Below are 22996 nucleotides of genomic sequence, written 5' to 3'. Positions count from 1 at the left end.
TCACTTAGAGACTCTGGATAGAAAAAACACACCTTTAATCTGATTCCTGTGTCAGGAAATTACACACCTTTAATCCCGATTTTGAGACCAGAAGACTGGGCCACACCTTCTGCTGGAGGTCTATATAAGCTCATGGAAGAAGGAAGCTTTGTATTTTTGCCTGCTTGCTTTCATCTTACTAGCAAGCCCATTTTTCATAGGTGTTAGAGCCCACTTCTTCCGAATTCCAGCATATACTGAAGAACGTGAATACCACAGACTTCAAACCTTGTGGACTAAGTAAGTACTGGCTTTAGACATTGTTGGTAGCTGGACCCCACCCTTAAGTTTTTCTCATATATCCAGTTTCTATTCGTGCAGAGGAACTTATTCTGTACATTCTCTATAGGCCCCTGACTAATACAACATGTTTGAAATCAGAATGTTGAACATTATTGAAACTAATCGATAGTTTGATATTATAACTCTTTTATTTTATGAAAAGAGAGCCAGGATATGGTTGTTAGAACTAGGTATGATGTGGGTGGGAGGGGCTATCTGTTGTCAGGGCCATTCTGAGGCATCACTTCCCCTGGGAGTATCACCCATTGTATAGAATATAGTTTATTATATAGTTTAGAATATAGTTTATTTATGATATAGATAGTATAGATAGATGATAGATCAGTAGATAGATGAATATAGAAAAAATATATATATAGCTTTAGTATAGAATCAAGGTTATTTTGAGCATAGGAAGGGGAGTTAAGTAGGGAAGAGCAGGGAGTAGAGGCAGAAAAAGTCATACATACAAATAGAGTATAGAGAGACTGTGTGACTCAGAGAGAGAGAGGAAGAGAAGAGAGAGAAAAAGAATCAGAGTTTGTGGCCAGGAACACACGGAGAAAGAGGGGCAGTGGGGAAGGTGACAGAGAGACAGAGAAAGGGGTTATAATCAGGGAGAGGAAGAGGAAGAGAGAGTAAGAGAGTAAGGAGGGGGCAAACAGCCTTTTTTACAGTGAGTCATGCCTATCTGGTTGTTGCCAGGTAATTGTTAGGTGAAGCCTAGGAGGAATGCTAAAATTCCATCATTATGAATTAATTTAAAATTAGAGGAATAATTTGATAGAGACTATGGTGGAACAGGAATAGGTTCATCATGATCTTTAACTACTTCTTGCTGATTTTGAGGTGATGTGTCTCTGGGAAACCAAAGAAAATATGGATGTTGTTGTTGATCCAGTCTTAGGAGAGTTGGCTGTTTCCTTGCTATTAAGGGTCTGTGGAACCATCTGTAGGTAGAAGCAGTAGGTCCAGTAGAAGCGTCTGTGTCTGTGAGAGTAGATTGGAGTATGTGGGTTGCTTCTCTGGAACTGACATGGATGTTGATTTGAGTAAATTCCTGGAACTGACAGGATGTTGAAACATTATGTGTGTGTGGGTGGGGGTGGAGGTGGGTTTAATAGTAATAGTAGTATTAGTATATGATATATAGTAGAGAACAAAGTTCAGCGTGTTTGGGAGGAAAGAATTATTCTTGGGTGTACATTTGAAACCCTTAGGGCTTGGCTGTTTGGATGAGGGGCATTCCAATCCCAGGAAACAGGAGAGGAATCCCACCCTCTGGAATAGGTCCCAAGAGGGAACTTAGGCTATTGATTGATAGTTTACTTATGCAACTGGCATCTGACTGACCCATGGGAGGTGGGTCTGATTGTGTTTCTTGGAGCTTATAAGTTTACATAAGTGATAGATACATTTGTTGCCAGAGTGAACAGTCTATAAAATGAGCATAGGGATTACAAAAACCTTTCCTGGAACAGAAGGAGCAAGAAGGGCTTTCACTTCTGTTTAGGAAACTGAATATATATAAATTCATTATAATGAGAATCATTTTGAAGTATATATTGAAAAGACAATTTAAAAACTGGAAAATTTGAGAACTTTGTGAAGATAATTGATCACATAATTTAGCCTGGGAAACATCTTAAGTCTGTAGTTAAAAGGTAACCAAAAAAGGATACTTATATTTGTAAATATGTCAGCTGATAGTATAGATTTAGCACAAGACACACTTTATACTTGTAGATTAAAGACAGTCAAAGGAAACAAATTTGAACTTGAGATATACAATTTAGATTGTATCATGGAATGTTTTATTAGGATTAGGCTAATTTATAAGAACTCTATTGGTTCATGTTAGGACAGTGGCATGACAAGCACAGGAAATATGAAGCATTAGTCACTGGAATCTGAGTTTAGAAAAGAAAGTAAGAGAAGGTTATATCCGTGAAAGGTTACATTTGAACATGTGTACCGTTCATCCTAAGCCTGTGACTAAGGCAAACCTGTCTGTTTTTGCCAAGAGATCTGGTAGTCTTAACCAGTTAATGAATTGACTACTGAGCTAACAAGGTGGTAGATTACCGTGGGGTGAGGAACTAGATATCTGTTTTCTAGCTGTAGTTATCTTAGCTACCGATGTAGTCAGAAATTTGGGGAAAATAAATTTTAACCCAGATGTCATTAACTAAAATGAGAGTGGTTGGTCAATACTCTACTACCTAGACATTTTTCCCAGGTCCACGTGGTCTCCATCACAGCTCGGGCAGATCAGTGTGGTCATTAGGCCGAGAAGAGGAGAAGCTTTTTCCTGTGGAATAGGAACTTTGGAAAAGTGACTCACCCTGTCCTAGGCAATATGAGACATTTAACTCTCTGGGTATCCTCAGTTTGACAGCAGTGTAGGCTGAGCCCTGGTAGCAGCAAGGCAATGGAGTACTGTTTCTCAGTGGTTATCATACCACAATCTAGGCAGTCTTATCACTGTGCCTATTTCTTCTCAGAGACCTTGGTAGGTAGGGGTGGGGGTAATTGTACCTGTTATGCTTTGGGATTCTCTGTCCTAATAACTTTAAATATGTGAGGTCACATTTATCAGATTTCTGAAAAGATTGAGAGCTAATGAATATTAAACATATCTGAGTTATGCAATCATTAAGGCAGTGATCTTTAACTTTTTACTGTTGTAAATCTTTAAATTAATATTAAATAATGACTTACCAAGTCAGCATAGCAATTAGAGACTCGAAGATTGTTCTAAGGTGAGAAGGCTGTGTGTTTGTAACTGTCTATAACAAATATGGCGGATGGTTGTGGGACTGTCATTAACTAAGATGGCAATGAAGCTACAACCAGTCATGTCACCTGCCTTAAGCGAAGATGATGCTGAAGCAATAGCATAGGCAAACCTCATCTGCCCATAACAAAGATGGCAGTCATTCAGAAAACTGACCCCAACCAAGATGGTGCTGAAGCTACAGCTCTGTCTGAAGGAAAGTCAAATGTTTGTTAGATTTTGCAATGGCAGAAATGGACATAAAAAAGACATAAAAAAGCAGAGAAAAGACATAAAAAGAGAAATTATATCTGTCTAGGTAGAAATTATTTAGTGAGATAAGTGGGCAGGTTTTGTCTGAGGGACAAGTGGTCCTTGCTTCCCTGAAGTCATTCACCCTCTGTTCCTAAATGCAGGAGCAGGTCTGAATTGTGCATGGAGCAGCTCAGCTGTCTACCTGGTATAGAGCTACTGCAGACTTTGTAGTGTTCTTATTGTAAAAATAACTATTATTCATCTGTATTTATTGTCGTCTCTGAGGCTTTCTGCCTCCACTTGATAACATATGCCTAGTCCTGGAAGCTTCTAACCTTTTAAAATCTATTCTAGGCCTAGAATCATTTTAGCCTCTGGCACTTTTAGGTGCATGATTCACTCCTACCTACTTCTTTCTGAAGTCTGGCTGGGTGGTTTAAAACCCCTCTCCATTGTAACTGATTCAATCTGTGTTCTTTCAGTTTTTCCTGAACTGCTCTGCCTTGCCTCAAACTAACTTAACCAACTATTGTACTCTTCTGGCTCCTTTTTTGTTCTCTGAATCATTCTGTTTTCCCCCCATATCTCCATTTCTCTCTTTTCAACCTATCTCTGAAAAACTCTCCTGGAAAAACTGCATCCTCTCTTACTTTTCTCTCTGTACTTGCTTCTTTTTCTTCATCATTTATTTGTTTATTTACAACACAAATGTTGCCCCACTCCAGTTTATTCTTGCAGAGCTCCCCCCACAAATAACAGTTAGGAGCCTATCTGACAAATCTCATAGAAGGGTCTTTAATTTCTTTTCTAGATCAGGCACCCCCCACCCCTCCTGACAGCCCAATGCACCACAGTCATGAAACATCACTTTGGTGGTGAAGGAGTACTGAATTTCTTCATGTTTAGACTATCTGTCGACTTAAGTAACCTAAAATACTGGAGGGGATGCATTTTAACATTTTGTGACTTATGTTGAAGTAGATAGATCCAGTTAAACTACAGACTGTTTGGGTAGAAAAACACACTTTTAATCTGAGTCTTGAGGCAGTAAAACACACACCATTAATCCAGATCTTAAGACTAGAAGACATTCACTTAACTGGGCCCCACTTCTATTGCAGGCCCATGTAAGTATATAGGAGAAGTCAATTGTGAGTCTTTGCTTGCTTGCTCTCATCTTACTAGCAAACTCATTTCTTCACTGGCATCTGAATCTAATTCTTCAGGATTCTGTTCGATACTGAAGAAGACCTGAGACTTCAAACCTTGTGGAATAATTGCGTATTGACTTTAGCCATATTTATATTAGCTCAACCTCTGCGTACAGATTTTTCTCATACATCCACTTTCTATGTATATAGAGAAATTCATTCTTTATGTTTGCTACAGGACCCCAATTAATACTACACAATTGAAATGAGATTGTTTGTACACTTCCAAACTCTTCCAACGTTAGATAGAATAGTCAAAAGTAGTTACAATTGACATAAGATTCAATAAACACACACAGAGTCAGACGCATGGCTGGGATGAGTGAGAATATTGGAGACTGAGAGAGACACAAACACAGAGAGACAGACAGAGACAGAGACAGAGAGAGAGATATTTATCAGTTGTAGTGAGTCTGTTTTATCTTCAGTAGAACAAATATGGAAACCTACAGAAACTGAATAGAAATACAAGTTTCCAAGAATATAAAGGGACAATTTAGCAGACAGAGAAAATAAAATCTAAAGGGTATCTATAATTGTATCCTACAGAGTGAATAGTAACTTCTATTACTTCTTTCAGATCAACTTTAACCTCCAAACTACCTCCAGAAGACATGTCAAGGGACCTGGAAGTCAAGAGCTGTGGCTACACACACATCAGTGTTCAGAATTTCTGCTATGAGTGGGCCATTAGAAACTTTTCATTTTGCATGGATGGAATTCGGGAAAATATTACAAGCCCAGGGTTCTCATTAGAGGCCAGTGAAGAAGTACAATGGTGTTTGAGAATATACCCAAACAGTGTTGATGAAGAAAGCACAGATTACCTGTCTGTTTACCTGGGTTTGCTCAGTCGTCCAAAGAGCGCAGTTTGGGCAAAGGTACAGTTCTGGGTCATAAATGCCCAAGGAGAGAAATATATTATTACAAAGATCTCAGATGTTTTAAGGTTTCTGCCAAATCGATACTGGGGATGCAAAAATTTCATCCTTCGAGATTTCCTCCTCTACCATAGTCATTGGCTTCACCCCGAAGACAAGCTTACCCTGTGTTGCAAGGTGAGCATATCAGGACCCTTCTTTAGCAGGCCTGGACAGAACATGATACCTGCAATCAGGGATCCAATGCAAATATTGGCAGAAGACCTAGGAGAGCTGTGGGAAAATTCCCTCTTCAGACTGCAGCCTGGTGGAAGCTGGCCAGGAATTCAGATCTCACAAGGCCATCCTAGCAGCTCGCTCTCCAGTTTTTCAGAGCCATGTTTGAACATGAAATGCTAGAGAGCTTAACAAACCGCATTGAAATCCATGACATTCATCTGCAAGTCTTTAAGGAAATGATGCATTTCATTTACACAGGGAAGGCACCACACCTCCACAGCCACTCAATGGCCACTGGTTTGTTTGCAGCTGCTGATAAGTATGCCCTGCAGGGCTTGAAGGTCATGTGTGAGGATGCCCTGTTCAGCAACATCTCTTTGAAAAATGCTGTACCCACTCTCATCCTGGCTGACCTCCACAGAGCAGAGAACCTGAAGAGTAAAGCTATGGATTTCATTATACTTCATGCTTCTGAAGTCTCTGAGACCGTGGGGTGGAAGTCAATGGTGGAGTCACATCCCTACTTGGTGGAGGAAACATTTCGCTCCTTGGCTTCTATACATTGTCCTTGCTTGGAGCCCTCACTCAAATGCTGAAAGATATTTTAGGAGCTTGACAGCTATGACCTACACCTGTCTTCCAACAGCAACAACCACTCATTTTACCAATGATTTCTGTTTCGACTACAGTATTGCTGGAGCATTTACAGTGAATCTGGGCAAAGGCAGCCTGGATTTACAAGAGCTGTAATATGTCAAAATGGTGTGTGGGGAAAGGGCAGCACTAGGGTCTTGGACACTCTACCGGATATCTACCCTGCTGATGTTTTATTCTTGTCTGATGTCTTGAACCTGGGATTCAACTGGCCTGAAACACAGCTCAACTGACTCTTTGGAAAGACCTGTCTGCATTATACTGGGCAGAATAGATGACCTAACTTAACTGGCATGTAAAAATTTTCACCTAATTTATGTGTATTATATATCTGCAAATAAAAATCTTTCAACCTTAATGTATTTATCCTGTTAATTACCAGTTGCCTTATTGTTCTAATTAAGACTTCAACTGCTGTATTGAGTAGATTTAAGAGAATGAGAAACCACTACTTGCCTTTGCTTTTGTACAGTGGCTTTGAGTTTCTCCCCATTTAAGTTGATGTTGACATGGGCTTCTTCTATATTACCATTATTATATTTAGCTCTATCATCTGTGTGGCAACCTCTGAAGAACTTTTATCATTAACGGGTCGCTTCTTAAAGACCTTTCCTGGATCCAGTTTAATGAGCATGTTTTTTGCTTTTTTTGTTTGCACTTGATTTGCTGTTTTTTCTGTCAGTTGGTTTACATGGCCAATTAAAGTTTGATTTTTGTATATCGAAGCACCCCTATTCACCTGAGACAAAGCCTACTTTGTTTTTGTACATGATATTTTTTATGTGTTCTTGGAATATGTTTTTAATTATTTAATGATTATGTTTGTATGAGAGTCCATAAGGGAAATTGATTTTTGTTTTAGATATCAGGGTAACTGTAATCTCTCATAAAATAGAGTGGGAAATATTCCTTCTGTTTTTGTTTTATGGAATGATTTGAGGAGTATAGGCCATAACTCCTCTTAGAATGATAGAATTTTGTGTGAAAATTATCTGGTTCTGGGCATTTTTTTTTGATAGTGAGAATTTTAATGGCTGCTGCTATACTTACATGCCTTTGATTTGGTGCACACACGGTAAGATCGAAATGGCATCTTGGGCCTTTTTCCTTTGATGAGTATTGTTGCCCTTACCTAATGTGAGTCTAACTCACATTCAGACTATTTTGCACAGAGGAATTGACTCTACTATGTCCATACTCCTCTCCTCTTCTGAACACCCAGATGTACAGGGGAGACAGTTATGTCCTATGTACCATTGGCCAGTAATGACCTTTATAATTGGAAGTTATAGACCCCTCTCTCCATTTTCAAAAAGACCCTCAGATCTCCTAGGTCTTTTAGATTCAATCATGTTGACTCATAAACCCGTCTGTGATGACTGTCAACAACTGCTTCACGTTCTTTTTCACAACTGAAGAATGTAAGAGAATTGTGGGAGTAGCTTAGAAATTGGATCTAGGGGTAATGGACTGCTCACACAGGTACAGCCTTTACTTTGAACATTCCCAACTGGTATTGTAAGGCTGTTGAAGGTAGGGAGAGGATATGTGCCTACCTTCAGATTCTGTTGGGTGAGCCTAAGAGAAGCTTCTATCAATTTGGCCTATAAATTTATCTAAGGTAGACAGGTGAAATAATGAGAGTCCTAGAGTATATATATAAAAAGAATTTTTTGAAGACTATAAAACCTACATTCTTTTGGACCCAGAAACAAGAGAACATTGTCAGTGGGAAGTATGGCATTTTAAAAACAAACTGCACCTGATATCTGTCAGGAACTTCAGTGCCTGGATGGTTTTGTTGGTAAGCAACTTCCTATAACTTTATATAGGAAGGATATATGACTAAGAGCCTTGGAGTTCAGCTACATTCCATGCCCTGGTTAAACCTAAAGGAGGAGGGGAAAGCCAGACACTTTTGGTGGACATAGGGCACAAAATTCTTGAAACAAGCACTGGGGCCAATTTCAAATAAAAAACATGGGTACAGGGGAACAGAAAGCAACAGAAACCAAGATTACTTGGCATCATCAGAGCCCAATTCTCCAATCAAAGCAAATACTGGATATTCAAACACACCAGAAAAGCAAGATCTAGATTTAAAATAACATTCTATCATGGTGATGGAGGACTTAAGAAGGTCATAAATAACTCCTTTAAGGAAATACAGGACAACACAAACAACTAGAAGCCCTTAAAGAGGAAACACAAAAATCCCTTAAAGAATACTGGGGAAAAAAATGAAAAAGGACAAGGAATTGACCAAAAACATCCAGGATTTATAAATGGAAATAGAAGCAATAAAGAAAGTATAAAGGCAGACAACCATGGAGATAGAAAACCTAGGGAAGAGATTAGGCGTCATAGATGAGAACATCACAAGCAGAATACAAGAGATTGAAGAGAGATCTCAGGAACAGAAGATACCATAGAAAACATCGACACAACTGTCAAAGATAATGGAAAATGGAAAAAGCTCCTAGCCCAAAACATAGAGGAAATCCACGACACAATAAGAAGATCAAACCTAAGGATAATAGGTATAAAAGAGAGTGAAGACTCCAAACTTAAAGGGCTATTAAATATCTTCAACAAAATCATAGAAGAAATTTTCCCTATCCTAAAAAAAGAGATGCCCATAAACATATGAGAAGCCTACAGAACTCCAAATAGATTGGACTAGAATAGAAACTCCTCACACCACATAATAGTCAAAACACCAAATGTGCAAAACAAAGAAAGAATATTAAAAGCAGTAAAGGAAAAAGGTCAAGTAACATAAAGGCAGACCTATCAGAATTACACCAGACTTCTCACCAGAGACTATGAAAGCCAGAAGATCCTGGACAGGTGTCATACAGACCCTAATAGAACACAAATGCTAGCCCAGGCTATTGTATCCAGCAAAACTCTCAATTAATATATATGGAGAAACCAAGATATTATATGAGAAAACCAAATTTACACAATATCTTTCTACAAATACAGCGCTACAAAGGATAATAAATGGCAAAGCCCAAAAGGGGGAGGCAAGCTATGCCATAGAAAAAGCAAGAAAGTAATCTTTTAGGAACCAAACCAAAAGAAGACCAAACACACAAACATAATCCTACCTCCAAATTTCAAAATAACAGAAGCAACAGTCAACATTCCTTTATATCTCTCAAAACAATGGACTCAATTCCCCAATAAAAAGACACAGATTAACAGACTGGATATGTAGAGAGGGCCCAGCATTTTGCTGCCTACAAGAAACACACCCCAGAGAAAAAGACAGATACTACCTCAGAGTAAAAGCCTGGAAAACCACTTTCCAATCAAATGTTCTGAAGGAGCAAGCTGGAGTATCCACTCTAATATAGAATAAAATCAACTTTTGAAAAAAGAAAGTTTCATAGATATGAGAAACAAAGTTATGAAAACAAGGTTTTGAGAAATACCTCTGGTGGTCAGGATGCCTATGACAAACTTGTGACTTTTCTGAGAGATACATCTGACATCAGGATGTCCAAGTGATATGAAATAAGTTTTGGTGATCAAGATTCTGACTAAGTTAATTAAGACAAAACAAAAAAAATCTGTTCTCAGAAAGAGCCTCCCACCCCTTCCTGTGGTGAATCTGGAGAACAATAAGAACTTCAAGTCTCTGAAGAAAGAAATTGAAGAAGACCTCAGAAGATGGAAAGATCTCCCATGCTCATGGATTGGCAGGATTAACATAGTAAAAATGGCCATTTTATCAAAAGCAAGCTACAGATTCAATGCAATACTCATCAAAATACCAATCCAATTCTTCAGAGAGTTAGACAGAATGATTTGCAAATTCACCTGGAATAACAAAAAACCCAGGATAGCTAAACCTATCTCAAGAAGAAAAGGACTCCAGGGGAAATCTCTATCCCTGAACTCAAGCAGTATTACAGAGCAATAGTGGTAAAAACTGCATGGTATTGGAACAGAGACAGACAGATAGACCAGTGGAATAGAATTGAAGACCCAGAAATGAACCCATACACCTATGATCACTTAATTTTGATAAAGGAGCCAAAACCATCAAATGGAAAAAAGATAGCATTTTCAGCAAATGGTGCTGTTTCAACTGGAGGTCAACATGTAGAAGAATGCAGATCGATCCATGCTTATCACCCTGTACAAAGCTTAGGTCCAAGTGGATCAAGGACCCCCACATCAAACCAGATACACTCAAACTAATAGAAGAATAACTGAGGAAGCACATGGGCACTGGAAAAAATTTCCTGAACAAAACACCAATGGCTTATACTCTAAGATCAAGAATCGACAAATGGGATATCATAAAACTGCAAAACTTCTGTAAGGCAAAGGACACTGTGGTTAGGACAAAACAGCAACCAACAGATTGGGAAAAGATCTTTACCAATCCTACAACAGATAGAGGGCTTATATCCAAAATATACAAAGAACTCAAGAAGTTAGACTGCAGGGAGACAAATAACCCTATTAAAAATGGGGTTCTGAGCTAAACAAAGTATTCACAGCTGAGGAATACCGAATGGCTGAGAAACACCTAAAGAAATGTTCAACATCTTTAGTCATAAGGGAAATGCAAATCAAAACAACCCTGAGATTTCACCTCACACCAGTGAGAATGGCTAAGATCAAACACTCAGGTGACAGCAAATGCTGGTGAGGATGTGGAGAAAGAGGAACACTCCTCCATTGTTGGTGGGATTGCAGACTGGTACACCATTCTGGAAATCAGTCTGGAGGTTCCTCAGAAAATTGGAGATTGAACTACCTGAGGACCCAGCTATATCTCTCTTGGGCATCCAAAAGATGCCCCAACATATAACAAAGACACATGCTCCACTATGTTCATAGCAGCTTTATTTATAATAGCCAGAACCTGGAAACAACCCAGATGCGGGCTGGAGAGATGGCTCAGTGGTTAAGAGCACTGACTGCTCTTCCAGAGGTCATGAGTTCAATTCCCAGCAACCACATGGTGGCTCAGAACCATCTGTAATGGGATCTGATGCCCTGATCTGGTGTGTCTGAAGACAGAGACAGTGTACTCACATAAATAAAATAAATAAATCTTTAAAAAAAAAAGAACCCAGATGCCCTTCAACAGAAGAATGGATACAGAATATGTGGTATATCTACACAATGGAATATTACTCAGCTATCAAAACAATGACTTTATGAAATTCATAGGCAAATGGATGGACTTGGAAAATATCTTCCTGAGTGAGGTAACCCAATCACAGAAAAACACACATGGTATGCAGTCATTGATAAGTGGCTATTAGCCCATATGCTCGAATTACCCTAGATGCACAGAACACATGAAACTCAAGAAGGATGACCAAAATGGGAATGTTTCACTCATTCTTTAAAAGGGGAACAAGAGTACCCTTGGCATGGAATAGGGAGGCAAATTTAGAACAGAGGCAGAAGGAACACCCTTTCAGAGCCTGCCCCACATGTGGCCCATATATATACAGCCATCCAATTCGATAAGATGGATGAAGCAAAGAAGTCCAGGCAAAGAGGAACCGCATGTAGATCTCTCCTGAGAGGCACAGCCAGAATACAGCAATAAAGTTATGAAGTGTGAAAACTTAGTTCAACGGTAGGGAACTTGCCTATCATGTTGAGGTCCCCAATTCTACCTCCTGCTAACACACAGATGCAACTATCCTGCCTGTATATGTGGATTGATTAAAGAAAAAATTTGCCTGGAGACCAAGCAGAGGATGCCAGAGCACACTGAACATTTGCATTGATTGTTCTCTGGGGCATTCTTTAATGGGGTCACTGAGTCAGGGTTTGTGGTACTCATGACTAATCCTTCCTGGGAGACAGAGATAGGATAGGAGGATGAAGGCTAGCCTGGAGTGCAGAAAGATGTTACAACAGTAACAAACTGAGAATGTATACATATAAGGAGATGAAGGGAGCATGAGAAAGAACTCCTTCTGCATTTGCCAGAGGAAATAATCATATCAAACAAATTTTGGGGTGGGAAGATATGCATTGTTTTTCCTTCCATCTCTTTCTGCTGTGGTTGAGATCTGTGTACAGCCCAGGCTACAGGACACCTATTCCTCTTCCTCTGTCTCTGCACTGATAGTGCCCACTTGCAGCATGATATCCATGTACATTCCATACATATAACATACTTTTACATTATATATTTTTCATTTTTCATACCCTTTCCCATTCTTAATATTGTGCCTAATGAATTAAGAAGTTAAACATTTAAATTCCAGACCTCAGGGAGAGTGGTAGGAACATCTCTGTGTTATTTTTAGATCAGCATGCTCTATAGAGTTCAAAACAACCCAGGCTATATAAAGATACTATGTTTCAAATGAGAGAGAGAGAGAGAGAGAGAGAGAGAGAGAGAGAGAGAGAGAGAGAGAGAATATCAACCTGAAATTGGTCTGTGGTTATATGTGGAGTGATTAATGTTTTAGTTCACAATTGTCTTGTGATTGTCAGAGGAAATTGCTTGTATACAAGAAGGTCATTGTGAACAATGATTCAAAATTCTGCCTAGAAGTGATGAAAATCTCTGTTTTCTCTATATGCAGAAAAGGTGTATATTCTGAGGGGCCTGCAGTGGAAAATTAATAAAGTCGGACTCCTGGGTATTTGATAGGTGTGTCTGTCACATATATGTTGATTCTCTCTCTCCAAAACAAAAACAAACTCACAAATTCCACATGAATATCCGCACCCTTATATATAACTCCCCAAAAGATCAACTCTGAATCTGAAGTTAGAGGTGTCTTCTGAAAATTATAGTCAAGAGGTAGAAGCAGAAGGACCTAAACTGAAGTGGTGGCATGGAATACACGGTGAGTAAGGCTGCCATGGGAAACTAGTTTATTTGAATTGATGTCATTCTTCTTAAGCAAATTAATATCTAAAAAACAAAACAAAAACAGCCAACCAAATATTAAATAGAAGAAACAACAAAAACAGGTTGATCAATTATTACAACAGTTGAGCAGGCCCATCATCATCAAGGAGAATGTGCACATGATTCATAGTAAAGTCAAGGGATCTCCAGCTTTACTACACATGCTGGCCTGTCTTATATTAACTAACAGCACAAACTAGAGGTATCTGATTGAAGGGAACCTTAATTGAGAAAATGCCTCCAGGAAATCCAGCTGCAAGGCATTTTCTATATTGACTGATGGGGGAGGGCCAGACCATTGTGCATGGTGTGTTCCCTGTTCTGGTAGTCTTGGGTTCCATAAGAGAGCAAGCTGAGCATGCGAGGAGAAGCAAGGCAATAAGTAACATTTCTCCATGGCTTCTGCATCAGTTCATGCTTCCTGCATAAATTCTAGTCCTGATTTCCTTCAGTGATTAACAGCAATGTGAACGTGTAGGCAGATTAATTTCTTTCAGGTCATAGTGTTTCTCACAGCAATACAAGTCCTTTCAGTGACACAAAACAACAGGGAAATGAAAATCACAAGTTAATCATCTATCAAAATTATCCTTAAAATCTGTCAGAACCAGTCACTGGTGACCATGTGGAGAAATGAAGTTTTCCATTGTCTGGTCTGGAAAAAGTCTGAGTTGACAAAATTACTTATTTGCCATTCCCTCCAACCTGAATAATTCAGGATGCTCTGGCCCTAATGTTTCCACTCCTAGGATATCTGCAACATAAATGAGTAAATAAAAAAGCAAAGAGGACCCTCACCTGTGTGTCCCTCACAGTTACCACACCACTGAAGTACAATCAAGCCAGGTGCCTGTGAGCAGAAGCCTCTATTTGCTGTCAACTTAATGAATGTGTTCCTTACTTCAAGGATGGAGAAAGGCCCTCCCCTCAACTCAGCCTGTGTGAATCTCACACCCCAGTGTAGAGAAGAATCCCAACATACAGGAGTCCATTGATGTTTCATTTATACATTATTCTAACACTGGACAAAAATAATAAATGTGATGGCAATGAAAACAGTGTTTGCTACAGTTGTGGGTGTCCACCAGCAAGATCCCAAAATCCTACAGTACACAAGCTTATTTTCCTTCAAATACAAACTGTTGAAAGGTCAGGAATTTGTTATAAAGTCATAGAACTGTGCCCTTAGGAAGACACTTAGTTCCTCATCTTGTTTAGCTGTTCATACATTACAGCCTATAATTACATCTTCTAGATGAAAAGCTAGAAGATTAGAATGTAGGCCCACATTTACTGTTTTAAAAATTATATCAATGTTGGCTAGATCAAATGTTAATTCTATTTTGTTAAACTTAGTTTACCTTGAGAGTTTTTAAACCTGGCAAGCTGCCTACCAATATTCATTTCTCCCTCAGTTCCCATAGATGCTATACCACAGTCTCGCCTCCTAGTATGCATCAAACCCCTGTGGCTTTCTACCTGCCCCATCCTTTCCTATCATCAGTGGATCCTAAAGAGTTTCCCTTTGGTTCTCCCTCTCCCCACTTGTTGCTTTGTCCCAACATACAACCACAGCTCCCATTCCTGCTTATTTCAAAGGTCACTACTGCCAGGGCTACATGTAGGGCAATGTTGGATCCATAGAATTCTTTCTACTTCTCCAAACACAAACCATGAGTCCCATCCCCAGCTCTGTAGAATAAAACCCACTGCAGTCTCCATTTCCCTGCTATATTAGATGGGTTCACATGGATCACAAAGATCTCCAACCTTACCTCCTCCTACTGACCCCATGATCACAGTCTCTGATGCCAGCAGGCATAGGCTGGAAACATTCAAGCAGCGCAGGCCATGAGAACAGGTGCATACAAAGTTCTCTACAATGCACCAGACAGCCACCACACCCTCCTAAAATCCAGGAAGCAGAGAAAAAGAACAAAATACTTATCCTGGAGATACAAAAGCAGATCTCATCACCCAGACCTATAATCTTCACAGCCTCAGGAGCATCGATGTCAGCGTCAAGAGCACAACCAATAACATCCAGGACAGCATGTACCCATTGTAACCCAGCAACCCTACCCTAGCTGACACTGAATATTCCAACATAGCTAAAGAATGGGACAAGACCTTAGACCAGCCTTATGAAAATGATAGAGGCCCTTAAAGAAAAATCAGAGACTTTCTAGAATTAAGAGAAAATGGATATACATCATTCCCAAATTTATGTGACACAGTGAGTGTAGATATAAGTGGAAAGTTCATAGCAATAAGTGACTAATTAAAAAGTGGAGAGATATCATACTAGAAACATAAGAGCACTCCTGAAAGCTCTAGATAGAAATGTGAAAAAACTAAAACAAACGAACAAACAAAAAAACAGAAACAAATCCAAAGGAGTAGGCAGAAAGAAGTAGTCAAACTTAAGGTTGAAGTCAATAAAGTCGAAACAGTACAAATTATCAATAAAACAATTGTCTCTGAGGAAGAAATCCACTCCCCAAAGAGTACAAAGGACAGACCCATGGCTCCAGCTGCATATGGAGCAGAGGATGGTCTTGTTGGTTACCAATCAGAGAAGAAGCCCTTGGTTCTGTCAAGGCTGGGCTCCAACAGGACAGGGGAATGTAAGGAGCAGGTCGGACAGGGGGATGATTGGGGAAGGAAACACCCTCATAGAAGAAAGAGAAGGGGGATTGGAGAGGGGGGCCTACAGCTGGGAAACTGGGAAAGGGAATAACAAATAAAAATATTCAATAAAAATAAGTGTAATTTAAAAAAAACAAGTAGAGAGGCTGAGATTACAAATGTTAGAAATTAAAAATATAGGAATCCTAGTTACCATGAATTGGTCATTACACAGTATGCACTCTGCATACCGCCCCCACACACATACATACTGAACAATCAGGGAGACATTAGGAAGGGAAGCATTCCAGGGAGAATGAAGGGGGATAAGAGAGGGGTACGGAGGCTGAATATTGTGAAAACACATCACAGACACATAAAAAAGTAAAATAAAACAAAGACTTGGTTCTTTGAGAAAATCAGTAAGATCAGCAATTCCTTATCCAAATTAATTAAACGTTGGAGAAATCCAGATAATCCCTTGGACATATTTAAAAGCCTGCACTCCACTAAAGTGAAATCTCTAAAAGATAGGATTAAATTCCTCAATAGGTCCCACTTACCACAGTAAAATCAGGATCGTGGGGGAGGGGGAGGGGGACAGGAAACCAGGAAGGTGAATAACATTTGAAATGTAAGTAAAGAAATATAACTAATACAAAATTTTTAAAAAGGAAAAACAAAAGACTTATACCCCCTAGTGAAATAGAACCTGCCATTATAAATCACTTCTCCACAAGAAAAAAAAAAAATCTCAGGTTAAGATGACTTTAGGACAGAATTCTACCAGAATATCAAAGAGGAGCTAACATCAGTACTCCTCAAATGAGTTCACAAAATGGAAGTAGAGGAAACAATTGACAATACATTCTAGAGGGCCACAGTTACCTAGATACTCAAATCACACAATGACCCAGAAAACCAAGATTACAAACATATTTCATTTATGAACACAGATGCAAAAACAAGCAGTAGAGTATTTGCAAACCAAATCCAAACCACATCAAGAGAATTATTTACGAGTATAAAGAAAATTTCATCCCGGAGATCAGGGATGGTTCTACAGACAAAATTCAATACATGCAATCTACCATATAAAAGAACTGAAAGAAATAGCCACATGACGATCTAATTACATGTGGACAAGCCTTTGACAAAAATCAGCACCCTGTGATAACTAACACAAGTCCTAGAGAGATTAGGGATACAAGGGACAGAGGAATGGATACAGAAAATGTGGTACATCTACACAATGGAATATTACTCAGCTATCAAAAACAACGAGTTTATGAAATTCGTAGGCAAATGGTTGGAACTGGAAAATATCATCCTGAGTGAGCTAACCCAATCACAGAAAGACATACATGGTATGCACTCATTGATAAATGGCTATTAGCACAAATGCTTGAATTACCCTAGATCCCTAGAACAAACGAAACTCAAGACGGATGATCAAAATGTGAATGCTTCACTCCTTCTTTAAATGAGGAAAAAGAATACCCTTGGCTGGGAAGGGAGAGGCAAAGATTAAAACAGAGACTGAAGGAACACCCATTCAGAGCCTGCCCCACATGTGGCCCATACATATACAGCCACCCAATTAGACAAGATGGATGAAGCAAAGAAGTGCAGACCGACAGGAGCCGGATGTAATTCTCTCCTGAGAGACACAGCCAGAATACAGCAAATACAGAGGTGAATGCCAGCAGCAAACCACTGAACTGAGAATAGGTCCCCTATTGAAGGAATCAGAGAAAGAACTGGAAGAGCTTGAAGGGGCTCGAGACCCCAAAAGAACAACAATGCCAAGCAATCAGAGCTTCCAGGGACTAAGCCACTACCTAAAGACTATACATGGACTGACCCTGGACTCTGACCCCATAGGTAGCAATGAATATCCTAGTAAGAGCACCAGTGGAAGGGGAAGCCCTGGGTCCTGCTAAGACTGAACCCCCAGTGAACTAGTCTATGGGGGGAGGGCGGCAATGGGGGGAGGGTTGGGAGGGGAACACCCATAAGGAAGGGGAGGGGGGAGGGGGATGTTTGCCCGGAAACCGGGAAAGGGAATAACACTCGAAATGTATATAAGAAATACTCAAGTTAATAAAAAAAAAAAATTGAGCAAAAAAAAAAAAAAAAGAAAATTCTGAACAGAGGAATCTGAAATATCTAAGAAGCATTTAAGCAAATGTTTAACATCCTTGGTTCTCAGAAAAATGCAAATCAGAATGACTCTAAAAATCCATCTGATACTTCTCCGAATGGCTAAGTTCAAAAACACAAGTGAGAGCTCATGCAGTTAAGGCTATGGAGTAAGTGCTGGTAGAAATGGTAACATGCACAGACACTATGACAATCACTATGACCGTTTGTCAGATAACTGGGAATCCATCTCTAGGACATATAACCAAAGGACATTCTATCCTACCACAAGGTCATTTGCTTAAATATGTTCATAGCTTTTTTAATCATAATACCTAGAAACTGGAAACCTACATGACACTCAAAAGAAGGATGGATAGGGAAAATTGCACATTTACTCAATAGAGTATTACAAGGTTGATATAAAAATAACATCATGAATTTTGCAGGCAAATGGATTGAAATATACTTTTGCCTTAATGAGGTAATCCAGTCCCAGAAATTCATACAGAAATGAATTCACTTGAAATTGGTTATTAGCTGTAATGCAAAGAACAATCATACAACAGACCCATGGGATCAATACCAAGAGCGCTCAAGTGTGGAATGCAGGGACCTCTCCAGGGAGGGACAACAGAATAGATTCCCTGGGGACAGTGGGCAGGTGGGGATGGATAAAGCAAAGATGAGGGAACATTATGGAAGCAGAGAGTACTGGGAGAGATCAGTGGAATTTAGAATCATTTCAGGGGTGAGGAAAGAAATCCAGTGCAATAGAAACTCCCTGGAATCTACAAGATCAATCCTAGCAAAGACCCTTAGTAGGGATTTGAAGCCTGAACTGGCCATTTTCTGTAACCAGGCCTGGCATCCAGTGGACGGAATTGGAACACCAACGCAGCTACTCAAACTTCAACCTAGAGTCTATTCCATATAGATGGTGTCCTAGGATAATAATCACACAGAAATTGTGAGTGTGGATACCAAGTGACTGGTACAACCTGAGCCCATGCCTCAAGCAGGAGCCCATTCCTACCTGGCAGTGCCTGGAGGGCCAGGACCCAGAGGATGGATAATCCAGAGATGTTAGGTAGAATCAAATACAACTGGGGAAAAAGTCAATGGAGCTGTGCCTAATGACCCTCTGCTATACTTGTAGAAAGGAGTCTAGCATAACTGTTACCAGAGAGTTTTCATCCACCAATAGATTGGAGTAAAGGAAGAAACCTAAAACCAACTATTATGCAGAAGTCAGAGAATCCTGCAAAAGAGGGGGAAGAAGGAGTGCAGAAGGCAGAAGTGTCAAGGACACCACAAGCTCAGGACTCAAACAATCAACTGATGTAACCTAGTCCCATGGAGCTCATAAAGCCTTAACATAAAATCAGGGAGCCTCAATGGGTTCAGACATGCCCTGTGTATATATTTCATAGTTGAGTAGCTTGGTGTTCTGTTGGGATTCATAACAATGGGAAGACAGCCTGTCTCTATTGTGGATTGCTGTGTATATGTTCTGCTTTCTCAAGAGTGCCTCTATTCAGGTGCAGTCAGGTAAAATATTTATTAGTCAGAAAAGGCTACAGGCTGTGATTGGAGAGTGGGAGGAGGGGCAGAGCTGAAGTTTCAGAGAAGGGAGAGACAGAGGTAGATAGAGGGGGAGATGAGACAGGATATTGAGAGAAATGTTTAACCAGAACCGCATGGCCTTAAAGAGCCCCAAGTTGCTTTCAAAGGGTAGTAGAGAAATGTAGGGTCCATTTGCCCCATCTGGGTATGCAGCTTGTATTTATATCAATTGAGTTTTCAGTTCTTTGTTTGGGCTTTATCGGAGTTGAGGACTTTTTTTTTTTTTTTGAAAACTTTTTTTTATTATTATTAACTTGAGTATTTCTTATATACATTTCGAGTGTTATTCCCTTTCCCGGTTTCCGGGCAAACATCCCCCTCCCCCCTCCCCTTCCTTATGGGTGTTCCCCTCCCCACCCTCCCCCCATTGCCGCCCTCCCCCCCATCAATCACGTTCACTGGGGGTTCAGTCTTAGCAGGACCCAGGGCTTCTTCTTCCACTGGTGCTCTTACTAGGCTATTCATTGCTACCTATGAGGTCAGAGTCCAGGGTCAGTCCATGTATAGTCTTTAGGTAGTGGCTTAGTCCCTGGAAGCTCTGGTTGCTTGGCATTGTTGTACATATGGGGTCTCGAGCCCCTTCAAGCTCTTCCAGTTCTTTCTCTGATTCCTTCAGCGGGGGTCCTATTCTCAGTTCAGTGGTTTGCTGCTGTCATTCGCTTCTGTATTTGGTGTATTCTGGCTGTGTCTCTCAGGAGCGATCTACATCTGGCTCCTGTCGGTCTGCACTTCTTTGCTTCATCCATCTTGTCTAATTGGGTGGCTGTATATGTATGGGCCACATGTGGGGCAGGCTCTGAATGGTGTTCCTTCTGTGTCTGTTTTAATCATTGCCTCTCTATTCCCTGCCAAGGGTATCCTCGTTCCCATTTTAAAGAAGGAGTGAAGCATTCACATTTTGATCATCTGTCTTGAGTTTCATTTGTTCTAGGCGTCTAGGGTACTTCAAGCATTTGGGCTAATAGCCACTTATCAATGAGTGCATAATATGTATGTCTTTCTGTGATTGGGTTAGCTCACTCAGGATGATATTTTCCAGTTCCAACCATTTGCCTACGAATTTCATAAAGTCATTGTTTTTGATAGCTGAGTAATATTCCATTGTGTAGATGTACCACATTTTCTGTATCCATTCCTCTGTTGAAGGGCATCTGGGTTCTTTCCAGCTCCTGGCTATTATAAATAAGGCTGCGATGAACATAGTGGAGTACGTGTCTTTTTTATATGTTGGGGCATCTTTTGGGTATATGACCAAGAGAGGTATAGCTGGATCCGGAGTTGAGGATTTACTGATATAAATCTGGCTGATAAATTACAAGACTCTGTACATTTGATTCTATGGGGCTATGAGGACTTATTCCAGCAGGATCCCTCTTTCTCCAGGCTGGCCTGGGAAGATCTGGGCATTTCCTAACCCTGCTATCCATGGGAACCAAGGGGGAAGAAAAGATCACTGTTGTTGGCAGCAGGATATAGCATGGACCGTTTTTTATAATCACCAGGTATGTGTCTCTCACTGTTTTGCCTGCTTTTGGGACCTCTTTCATCCTACTGGTTTGCAGTGTCCCACCTCAGTATGATGGCATGTGCCAGGCTTAATGTAACCTGTCCTGTTTGGTTGACATCCTTGGGAGGCCTGCTCTCTTTTGGAAGGAACCAAAGGAGTTGATATGAAAGAGGGAATATTGGGGTTGGGGTGGTATATGGAGGAAATGAGGGAGGAGAAACTCTTGCTAAGGTGTAATATATAAGAGAAAAAAATCAATAAATATAAAAATACCACAAAAAATGAATTCATGTACAAGACTTGATTTGTGGAGGCTCCACAGTAATTCTAGAAACCTCACTTTGTGATGCTAGGGTCTAACCCCTTCAGAGCAAGGAAGAGAGGGCAGTGATCAAGGGATTCCAGAGTGTGCTCAACCTGAGTTCCAGATTGGGAAGATTTTGTTTGATCCACTTTTTCCTAAAACACTTACAAGGAGCCTGACACCTCTACCACAAAAAAGGAAACTGTTACAGCATACTTGATCATAATTGTCTTACTTCCTGAAAAAAAAAAAAACAACAAGCAAACAAACAAACAAAAGCTTTGACTAGCCACCAGAAAGCCGGTTGCCAGTCTGTACAAGTACCTGTGACCCCATAAAATCAAATCTTCACCAGCTTGTAATTTATTAGCCAGATTTATAACAGTAAATCCTCAACCCCAAAATGCCTACACAAAGAACTCAAAACTCCATTGATATAAATAAAATTTTTAGTTGTGACGTGGCTCAGCTTTGGGAGACAACTTTCATCCCTCTGGTTGTAATACAGACAAACCCTTAGTATCCACCATTAGTTCCAAACACTGAAGGTAAAGTTAGTTTGTAGAAAGAAGCACCAGTGTGAATGGAAAGTGAAAAATCAGAGAGGTATTAGACAGAAAAGGATGTGCCCAACTTTGACAAGAAGATATAGGAAGGGAAGCTATTCAAGAAGTCAGTGGTATGAGTAAAGGATAGAGAGTCCAGTTTAATGGGACAATGGTACAGAGAGAGGTTGAAGAGAGTACAAGAGAGACACAGGTAAAGACAGAACAAATCAGATAGTGAGGTGGAGACAGAAGATTAGAACTGATTTCCAAAGTTAGTATGAGACCAAATGAGCAATTCACAGGAAGCTGAGAAAAGCCAAAATGAATCAGTTACAGTGGAGGGAAGCCAGAGATCAGAAATCACTAGAAAGTGGTGAGCTTATTCCACCATAAATATCAGAAGCTGAGAACATTCTAAGCCTAGTTTGATTGGACAGAGGCTAGAACCTTCCAGGACTAGTCCTATGTCAGCAGACCAAGGCAAAAAGCCTCAAAGATGACAATTAATATGTGTAAATAAAAGTGACTTTTACAGGAAAGTATTTGACTGCTGCCTGGACTGAAACCTCTACAGGTAAGTATGGTTAAAGCTTATTCATTTTAGATACCAGTTTCTAGAGACTGTGAAAGACATCACCAGATTCTCCTCTTTCTAGGAGTGTGGACTTGTGCCAGCCACAACTCGTTGTCTGTGTAGTGTCACTGTGTCTCTCTTTATCTCTCTGTGCATCTTTGTTTCTCTCTACCTCATTCTCTCTCTCTCTCTCTCTCTCTCTCTCTCTCTCTCTCTCTCTCCTTCTCTCTCTGTCTCTCTCTCCTCTTCTCTTCTCTCTGTCTCTGTCTCTGTCTCTGTCTCTGTCTCTCTCTCTCTCTCGCTCTCTCTCTCTCTCTCCTCCCTTTCTCCTGCTCTGTCCACCTCTCTCTTGAGCTTTCTATGTACATTTGTCTGTTTTCTAAATATCTCTCAATATTCTTATTTAGTTATTTATTTTTAAATTCCAGATTTTATTCCAG

General features: G+C 40.1%; 1 pseudogene; it reads left to right on the top strand.

Moving 5' to 3' along the window:
* Nucleotides 1–5042: 5042 nt before the first annotated feature.
* LOC134485797 (TD and POZ domain-containing protein 5-like) lies at nucleotides 5043–6259 on the top strand (annotated as a pseudogene).
* Nucleotides 6260–22996: the final 16737 nt, after the last annotated feature.

The sequence above is a fragment of the Rattus norvegicus genome, chromosome 2, assembly GCF_036323735.1.
Source record: "Rattus norvegicus strain BN/NHsdMcwi chromosome 2, GRCr8, whole genome shotgun sequence".
In the NCBI taxonomy this organism is placed as follows: Eukaryota; Metazoa; Chordata; class Mammalia; order Rodentia; family Muridae; genus Rattus; species Rattus norvegicus.
This window is presented reverse-complemented; position numbering and strand designations above follow the sequence as displayed.